General features: G+C 48.2%; 1 non-coding gene across 1 annotated transcript; it reads right to left on the reverse strand.

Annotated features, from left to right (window-relative positions):
- Positions 1 to 8,529: 8,529 nt before the first annotated feature.
- Positions 8,530 to 8,727, reverse strand: LOC139229449 (U2 spliceosomal RNA). Its single transcript, XR_011587719.1, has one exon. It is a non-coding gene; the product is annotated as a U2 spliceosomal RNA (small nuclear RNA).
- Positions 8,728 to 9,885: the final 1,158 nt, after the last annotated feature.

The following is a 9,885-nucleotide window of genomic DNA, read 5'->3' on the forward strand; positions in this document are numbered from 1 at the left end:
GTGTGCTGCTTTAACAATGTTGAATCTCCGTCCCAACCATTCCTTAACACTCTTTGCTTCCTGTCTGACAACCAGGAAGGATAGAATAAAAGGAAAAGGAGGTGGGGTAGCATTGCTGGTTAAAGAGGAGATTAATGCAATAGTTAGGAAAGACAGTAGCTTGGATGATGTGGAATCTATATGGGTAGAGCTGCAGAACACCAAAGGGCAAAAAACGTTAGTAGGAGTTGTGTACAGACCTCCAAACAGTAATAGGGATGTTGGGGAGGGCATCAAACAGGAAATTAGGGGTGCATGCAATAAAGGTGTAGCAGTTATAATGGGTGACTTTAATATGCACATAGATTGGGCTAGCCAAACTGGAAGCAATACGGTGGAGGAGGATTTCCTGGAGTGCATAAGGGATGGTTTTCTAGACCAATATGTTGAGGAACCAACTAGGGGGGAGGCCATCTTAGACTGGGTGTTGTGTAATGAGAGAGGATTAATTAGCAATCTCATTGTGCGAGGCCCCTTGGGGAAGAGTGACCATAATATGGTGGAATTCTGCATTAGGCTGGAGAATGAAACAGTAATTTCAGAGACCATGGTCCAGAACTTAAAGAAGGGTAACTTTGAAGGTATGAGGCGTGAATTGGCTAGGATAGATTGGCAAATGATACTTAGGGGGTTGACTGTGGATGGGCAATGGCAGACATTTAGAGACCGCATGGATGAATTACAACAATTGTACATTCCTGTCTGGCGTAAAAATAAAAAAGGGAAGGTGGCTCAACCGTGGCTATCTAGGGAAATCAGGGATAGTATTAAAGCCAAGGAAGTGGCATACAAATTGGCCAGAAATAGCAGCGAACCTGGGGACTGGGAGAAATTTAGAACTCAGCAGAGGAGGACAAAGGGTTTGATTAGGGCAGGGAAAATGGAGTACGAGAAGAAGCTTGCAGGGAACATTAAGGCGGATTGCAAAAGTTTCTATAGGTATGTAAAGAGAAAAAGGTTGGTGAAGACAAACGTAGGTCCCCTGCAGTCAGAATCAGGGGAAGTCATAACGGGGAACAAAGAAATGGCAGACCAATTGAACAAGTACTTTGGTTCGGTATTCACTAAGGAGGATACAAACAACCTTCCGGATATAAAAGGGGTCAGAGGGTCTAGTAAGGAGGGGGAACTGAGGGAAATCTTTATTAGTCGGGAAATTGTGTTGGGGAAATTGATGGGATTGAAGGCCGATAAATCCCCAGGGCCTGATGGACTGCATCCTAGAGTACTTAAGGAGGTGGCCTTGGAAATAGCGGATGCATTGACAGTCATTTTCCAACATTCCATTGACTCTGGATCAGTTCCTATGGAGTGGAGGGTAGCCAATGTAACCCCACTTTTTAAAAAAGGAGGGAGGGAGAAAACAGGGAATTATAGACCGGTCAGCCTGACCTCAGTAGTGGGTAAAATGATGGAATCAATTATTAAGGATGTCATAGCAGTGCATCTGGAAAATGGTGACGTGATAGGACCAAGTCAGCATGGATTTGTGAAAGGGAAATCATGCTTGACAAATCTTCTGGAATTTTTTGAGGATGTTTCCAGTAAAGTGGACAAAGGAGAACCAGTTGATGTGGTATATTTGGACTTTCAGAAGGCTTTCGACAAGGTCCCACACAAGAGATTAATGTGCAAAATTAAAGCACATGGGATTGGGGGTAGTGTGCTGACGTGGATTGAGAACTGGTTGTCAGACAGGAAGCAAAGAGTAGGAGTAAACGGGTACTTTTCAGAATGGCAGGCAGTGACTAGTGGAGTGCCGCAAGGTTCTGTGCTGGGGCCCCAGCTGTTTACATTGTACATTAATGATTTAGACGAGGGGATTAAATGCAGTATCTCCAAATTTGCGGATGATACTAAGTTGGGTGGCAGTGTGAGCTGCGAGAAGGATGCTATTAGGCTGCAGAGTGACTTGGATATGTTAGGTGAGTGGGCAAATGCATGGCAGATGAAGTATAATGTGGATAAATGTGAGGTTATCCACTTTGGTGCTAAAAACAGAGAGACAGACTATTATCTGAATGGTGACAGATTAGGAAAAGGGAAGGTGCAACGAGACCTGGGTGTCATGGTACATCAGTCATTGAAGGTTAGCATGCAGGTACAGCAGGCGGTTAAGAAAGCAAATGGGCATGTTGGCCTTCATAGCGAGGGGATTTGAATACAGGGGCAGGGAGGTGTTGCTACAGTTGTACAGGGCCTTGGTGAGGCCACACCTGGAGTATTGTGTACAGTTTTGGTCTCCTAACTTGAGGAAGGACATTCTTGCTATTGAGGGAGTGCAGCGAAGGTTCACCAGACTGATTCCCGGGATGGCGGGACTGACCTATCAAGAAAGATTGGATCAACTGGGCTTGTATTCACTGGAGTTCAGAAGAATGAGAGGGGACCTCATAGAAACGTTTAAAATTCTGACGGGTTTAGACAGGTTAGATGCAGAAAGAATGTTCCCAATGTTGGGGAAGTCCAGAACCAGGGGTCACAGTCTGAGGATAAGGGGTAAGCCATTTAGGACCGAGATGAGGAGAAACTTCTTCACCCAGAGAGTGGTGAACCTGTGGAATTCTCTACCACAGAAAGTAGTTGAGGCCAATTCACTAAATATATTCAAAAGGGAGTTAGATGAAGTCCTTACTACTCGGGGGATCAAGGGTTATGGCGAGAAAGCAGGAAGGGGGTACTGAAGTTTCATGTTCAGCCATGAACTCATTGAATGGCGGTGCAGGCTAGAAGGGCTGAATGGCCTGCTCCTGCACCTATTTTCTATGTTTCTATGTTTCTATGTTTCTATGTTTCTCAATCCATGTCAGCACACTACCCCCAATCCCATGTGCTTTAACTTTGCACATTAATCTCTTGTGTGGGACCTTGTCGAAAGCCTTCTGAAAGTCCAAATACACCACATCAACTGGTTCTCCCTTGTCCACTCTACTGGAAACATCCTCAAAAAATTCTAGAAGATTTGTCAAGCATGATTTCCCTTTCACAAATCCATGCTGACTTGGACCTATCATGTCACCATTTTCCAAATGCGCTGCTATGACATTCTTAATAATTGATGCCATCATTTTACCCACTACTGAGGTCAGGCTGACCGGTCTATAATTCCCTGTTTTCTCTCTCTCTCCTTTTTTAAAAAGTGGGGTTACATTGGCTACCCTCCACTCGATAGGAACTGATCCAGAGTCAATGGAATGTTGGAAAATGACTGTCAACGCATCCTTGATCCAAGATCATGGATACATTTCCTTGCTTTCCAGTTCAAGTACAATTCGGTACAATACGGGATACATTGTTGTACATTCAACAAATTACATTGCATGTGTCACTATACAGTACACGGAATGGGTGACGGTACATTTACATTTTTCTTTCCAACGTGCATCACGAAACAGACATTACATTGTACATGGCACTACATAGGTGTTTACAGATCATGGTGCTCCATGTACACAAAAAAGAAGTTGCAAGTACAACCCGAGGGGAGTTTTGTACTGATTCCTGCCCCTGGGTTTACCGTGGCAGAAGGGCTTTAAACTGTGGCCTTTCCCCACCGTGCCTTTGCGGCGAATGTACCAATCTTTAGTACGTCCCTCAGCACGTAATCCTGGATCTTGGATTGCGCCAGTCTGCAACACGGAGACGTGGACATCTCCTTGCTCTGGAGAACCAGCAAGTTTCGGCAAGACCAAAGAGTCTTTGACCGAGTTGATGGCCCTCCAGCAGCAGGTGATGTCTGTCTCGGTGTGTGTCCCTGGGAACAGCCCGTAGAGCACAGAGTCCTGTGTTACGGAGCTGCTTGGGATGAACCTCGACAGCAACCACTGCATCTCTTTCCAAACCTGCCTTGCGAAGGCGCAATCCTGAAGGAGATGGGTGACAGTCTCGTCCGCCCCGCAGCCGACTCGGGGGCACCGTGCCGTATTGATGAGACGTCGGCTGTGCATGAACGCTCTGATGGGTAAGGCCCTCCTCACCGCCAACCAAGCTACATCTTGGTGCTTGTGTGACAGCTCTGGTGATGAGACGTTCTGCCAAACGAGTTCGACAGTCTGCTCAGGGAACCACCCGACAGGGTCCACCCTCTCCTTCTTTCGTAGGGCATCCAGGACGTTACGTGCTGACCACTGTTTTATGGCCTTGTGGTCAAAGGGGTTTTTTGTGAAAAACTTTTCCACGAAGAACAGGTCGGCAGGCATAGTCCAGCTGGTGGAGGCGTTTCGTGGCAGCGTGACCAGGCCCATCCTTCGCAGGACTCAGTACAAAACTCCCCTTGGGCCATACTTGTAATTTCTTTTTTGCATACATGGAGCACCATGACCTGTAAACACCTATGTAGTGCCATGTACAATGCAAGGTTTGTTTCGTAATGCATGCTTGTAGATGAGGGTGATGATGCCTTTCCTCATGTTATGGTCATTCTTCCCAAAGGGGCCTCGCACAACAAGATTGCTAATTAGTCCTTTCTCATTACACATCACCCAGTCTCGGATGGCCAGCTCCCGTGTTGGTTCCTCGACATATTGGTCTAGAAAATCATCCCTAATACACTCCAGGAAATCCTCCTCCACCGCATTGCTACCAGTTTGGTGAGCCCAATCAATATGTCGATTAAAGTCACCCATGATAACTGCTGTACCTTTATTGCACGCATCCTTAATTTCTTGTTTGATGCTGTCCCCAACCTCACTACTACTGTTTGGTGGTCTGTACACAACTCCCACTAGCGTTTTCTGCTCTTGGGTATTCCGTAGCTCCACCCATACCGATTCCACATCATCCAAGCTAATGTCCTTTCTGACTATTGCATTAATTTCCTCTTTAAGCAGCAATGCCACCCGCCTCCTTTTCCTTTCTCTCTATCCTTCCTAAATGTTGGATACCCTTAGATGTTGAGTTTCCAGCCTTGATCACCCTGGAGCCATGTCTCCGTGATGCCAATTACAGCATAACCGTTAACTGCTATCTGCACAGTTAATTCGTCCACCTTATTCCGAATACTCCTCGCATTGAGGCACAGAGCCTTCAGGCTTGCCTTTCTTGTTGTGTTCCTAACAGATGAGACTGCACACAGGGAGGTTAAAGTAACAGTGACCTCAGTCTTTATTAAGACACTCCAGAGTGAGTAGCAGGCCTTAGGGGCCAGGCTATATACAGTGCTCCCAAGGGATGCTGGGATCCCTTGGGACTTCAGGGGATGCGCTCCCTGGTGGCAGAACATGGGAGTGTATGCTTTACAGATACACAACATCACTCCCCCCCAAAGTCAAAGTGAAAATTATTTACAAGGTGAAGTGGTTGGGAGCCTTTCTTTCCCTAGTGGACCGTCTCAGTACAAATGTCTGTTCTGGTGTGTTGGCTGTGCCCTCGCTGGGCTGGCATGTTGTTGGCCCTGCAGGGCTGCTGGGTGAGCCTGGCCTTGCAGGGCTGTTGGGCATGGTGGGTTTGATTTCCTGGTCCGGCGTGGTGTCGTTGATCCTTTGGGTGTGTGTTGTGGGCTCGAAAAAGGTAGGGTCTGCTGTGAGTTGTTCAGCGCAGTCTGTGAACCGCAGCCTCGTTTGGTCCAGGTGCTTTCTGCAAATTTGTCCATTGTCTAGTTTGACTACAAACACTCTACTCCCTTCTTTAGCTATCACTATGCCCGCGATCCACTTGGGACCATGTCCATAGTTTAGCACATACACAGGGTCATTCACATCAATTTCCCATGACACAGTGGCGCGACCATCGTTTACATTTTGCTGCTGCCGCCTGCTCTCTACCTGATCATGCAGGTTGGGGTGAACCAGCGAGGGTCTGGTTTTAAGTGTCCTTTTCATGAGTAGCTCAACCGGGGACACCCCAGTGAGCGAGTGGGGTCTCGTGTGGTAGCTGAGCAGTACTCGGGACAGGCAGGTTTGGAGTGAGCCTTCTGTGACACGTTTAAGGCTCTGTTTGATTGTTTGTACTGCCCGCTCTGCCTGCCCATTGGAGGCTGGTTTAAACGGGGCCGAAGTGACATGTTTGATCCCATTTCGGATCCTGAATTCTTTAAATTTGGCACTGGTGAAACATGGCCCGTTGTCACTGACCAGTGTGTCAGGCAGGCCATGGGTGGCAAACATGGCCCTCAGGCTTTCAATGGTGGCGGTGACAGTGCTTCCCGACATTATTTCACATTCAATCCATTTTGAAAAAGCATCCACCACCACCAGGAACATTTTATCGGGAAACAGGCCCACATAGTCGACATGGATCCTCGAACATGGTCTAGAGAGCCAGGACCATAAACTTAGTGGTGCCTCTCTGGGCACGTTACTCAACTGAGCACACACGCTGCATTGCCGGACACAAGATTCTAAGTCAGATTCGATACCGGGCCACCACACGTGGGATCTGGCTCTCACTTTCATCATTACTATACCTGGGTGTGTGCTGTGGAGATCGGAGATGAACGTCTCACTGCCCTTTTTGGGTAGCACTACGCGGTTACCCCACAACAGGCAGTCTGCCTCAGTGGACAGCTCGTCCTTTCGCTGCTGGAACGGCTTGATTAGCTCTTGCATTTTCAGCGGGGATGCTGGCCCAGCTCCCATGCAGTACACAGTTTTTTTACTAGGGACAGCAGAGGATCTTGGCTGGTCCAAGTCCTAATCTGGCAGGCCGTGACAGGCGATTTATCATTTTCAAACGCTTCCATGACCATCAACAAGTCTGCGGGCTGTGCCACCATCAACAAGTTTGCAGGCTACGCCATTTCCACCCCCGTGGTGGGCAATGGTAGCCGACTGAGAGCATCCGCACAGTTCTCGGTGCCTGGCCTGTGGCGGATGGTATAGTTATATGCTGATAGCGCGAGTGCCCACCTTTGTATGCGGGCTGAGGCATTAGTATTTATCCCCTTGTTTTCAGCGAACAGGGATATGAGGGGCTTGTGATCGGTTTCCAGCTCAAATTGGAGGCCAAACAGGTACTGATGCATTTTCTTTATCCCGAACACACACACACACACACACTAATGCCTCTTTCTCAATCATACTGTAGGCCCTCTCGGCCCTAGCTCCTGGAAGCATAGGCGACAGGTTACAACTTCCCCGCAACGTTAGCTTGTTGTAATACACACCCGACTCCATATGACGACGCATCACATGCTAGCACGAGTCTTTTACACGTGTTATACAATACAAGTAGCTTGTTGGAGCATAAAATGTTTCTGGCTTTCTCAAAAGCAATTACTTGTTTTTTTCCCCATACCCAGTTCTCACCTTTATGCAATAACACATGTAGTGGCTCTAAGAGGGTGCTTAACCCCGGTAGGAAGTTACCAAAATAGTTGAGGAGTTGACGTTCTGTGGCCTGGGCGCATTCCTGATAGCCTCTGTCTTGGCGTCTGTGGGCTGAATGCCATCTGCCACGATCCTTCTCCCCAAAAACTCCACTTCTGTTGCCATGAAAACGCATTTCGACCTCTTCAGTCGCAGCCCTACACGATCCAGTCGCTGGAGGACCTCCTCCAGTTTTTGTAGGTACTCGACGGTGTCCCGACCCGTGACCAATATGTCGTCCTGAAAAACCACCGTGCGTGGTACCGACTTGAGTAGGCTTTCCATGTTTCTCTGGAAGATCGCTGCAGCCGACCGAATTCCAAACGGGCATCTGTTGTAGATGAACAGTCCCTTGTGCGTGTTGATGCAGGTAAGGCCCTTCGAAGACTCCTCCAGCTCCTGCGTCATGGAGGCCGAAGTCAGGTCGAGCTTGGTGAACGTCTTCCCTGCTACCAGCGTCGCAAATAGGTCATCTGCCTTCGGTAGCGGATATTGGTCCTGTAGTGAGAAATGATTAATAGTTGCTGTATAATTGCCACAAATCCTGACCGTGCCATCACTTTTGAGTACTGGAACAATCGGGCTGGCCCACTCGTTTAATTCCACTGAGGAGATGATGCCCTCGTGTTGCAGCTTGTCCAGCTTGATTTCCACTCTCTCCCTCATCATGTGAGGTACCTCTCGCGCCTTGTGGTGAATGGGTCGTGCCTCTGGGACCAAGTGGATCCGCACCTTCACCCCGGAAAAGTTTCCAATGCCTGGCTCAAAAAGGGAAGGAAATTTGTTAAGAACCTGGGTACATGAGACCTCATCGACATGTGATAGCACTCGGATGTCATCCCAGTTCCAGTGGATTTTGCCCAGCCAGCTCCTTCCAAGCAGTGTGGGGCCATCACCCGGGACAATCCAGAGTGGCAGTTCGTGCACCATGCCCTCGTAGGTGACCATGACCATGGCGCTGCCCAGGACAGTGATAAGCTCCTTGGTGTACGTTCTCAGTTTCATGTGGATGGGGCTCAGGACTGGTCTGAGTGCCTTGTTTTTTTTTAAATGTTTTATTCGTTGCCAATCTTTCCAATTCTTTGTCAGATCAACTTGTCAGATCATAAACGCCAAAGGTCACCTTGCGCCCAAACAAAGATCACTCTGCGCCAATAATTTTGCTCTTAGCCAAAAGGCCTAGAGCCAAGGCTGCACCATTCCTGGAAGTACTGCAATACCAGGTTCATGCCATGGAGGTGGACGGGGCAGGCCCCCCACCCACCTCCTATTTCCAAAAAGCATAGGAGAACCACCTTCCTGATCCAGGGAGAACTACTTTCTGGTCATGGTTACTCCCCTGTCAGGTCAGTTACGCATGATCTTAGCCAAAAGGCCTTGTTTTTTTAATTTTTTTTATTTTTTTATTTATTCGTTGCCAATCTTTCCAATTCTTTGTCAAATCACAAACGCCAGAGGTCACCTTGCACACATCAAGGATCATTCTGCGCCAATGCTCTTAGCCAAAAGCCTAGAGCCACTGCACCGTTCCTGGAAGTACTGCAATACCAGGTTCGTGCCATGGAGGTGGATGGGTCAGGCCCCCCACACACCTCCGTGGAGGTGGATGGGTCAAGCCACCTCACCCACCTCATATTGCCAAAAGGCCTTGTTGCACCACAGTCTCTCAAACATCTTTTTACTCATGATGGATTGTCTAGCGCCAGTGTCCAGTTCCATGGCTACGGGTAAGCCATTCAATTTTACGTTCAGCATTATAGGTGGACATTTCGTCGAAAATGTGTGCACCCCATGTACTTCAGCATCTGCCTCCTCTCTCTGCGGCTCGAAATTGCTTTGATCCACCATGGACCAACCTTCCTCTGCCACATGGTGGTTAGCAGGTTTTGCAGAGCTTGCAGCTCGTCTGCAAGCTCGTTGGAGGTGCCCCATTATTCCACAGCTCTTGCAAACATACCCTTTGAAGCGGCATGAATAGGCTGAATGGAAGCCTCCACAATGCCAACAAGGTGTGAATTGCCTTGCATTCATCCTTTGTTGCGGACTCTGAGTCATCTGGGTCACCTGAGGCCTGCTGGCAGTTGCAGACTCGTGGGTTCTACCCTGTACATTTCTGCTCGCAAACACAATTCCAGTTAATTTATGTTCCACTCACGTGCTGAGAGATTTGTTTGGTGTTATCACTGGTGGACATAAATGCCTGTGCTATCGCAATGGCCTTACTGAGGGTCGGTGTCTCTACAGTCAAAAGTTTTCAAAGGATGCTCTCGTGGCCAATGCCCAGTACAAAAAAGTCTCTGAGCATTTGCTCCAGGTAGCTATCAAACTCACATTGTCCTGCAAGTCGCCTTAGCTTGGCGACGTAGCTCGCCACTTCCTGATCTTCAGATCACTGGTACATATAGAACCGATTCCTCGCCATCAGCACGCTCTCCTTCGGATTAAGATGCTCCCGAACCAGTGTACACAGCTCCTCATACGACTTATCTGTGGGTTTCACTGTAGCCAGAAGATTTATCATGAGGCTGTAGGTCGGTGCCCA

This window comes from Pristiophorus japonicus, chromosome 18 (assembly GCF_044704955.1).
Source record: "Pristiophorus japonicus isolate sPriJap1 chromosome 18, sPriJap1.hap1, whole genome shotgun sequence".
NCBI classification, from domain to species: Eukaryota; Metazoa; Chordata; class Chondrichthyes; family Pristiophoridae; genus Pristiophorus; species Pristiophorus japonicus.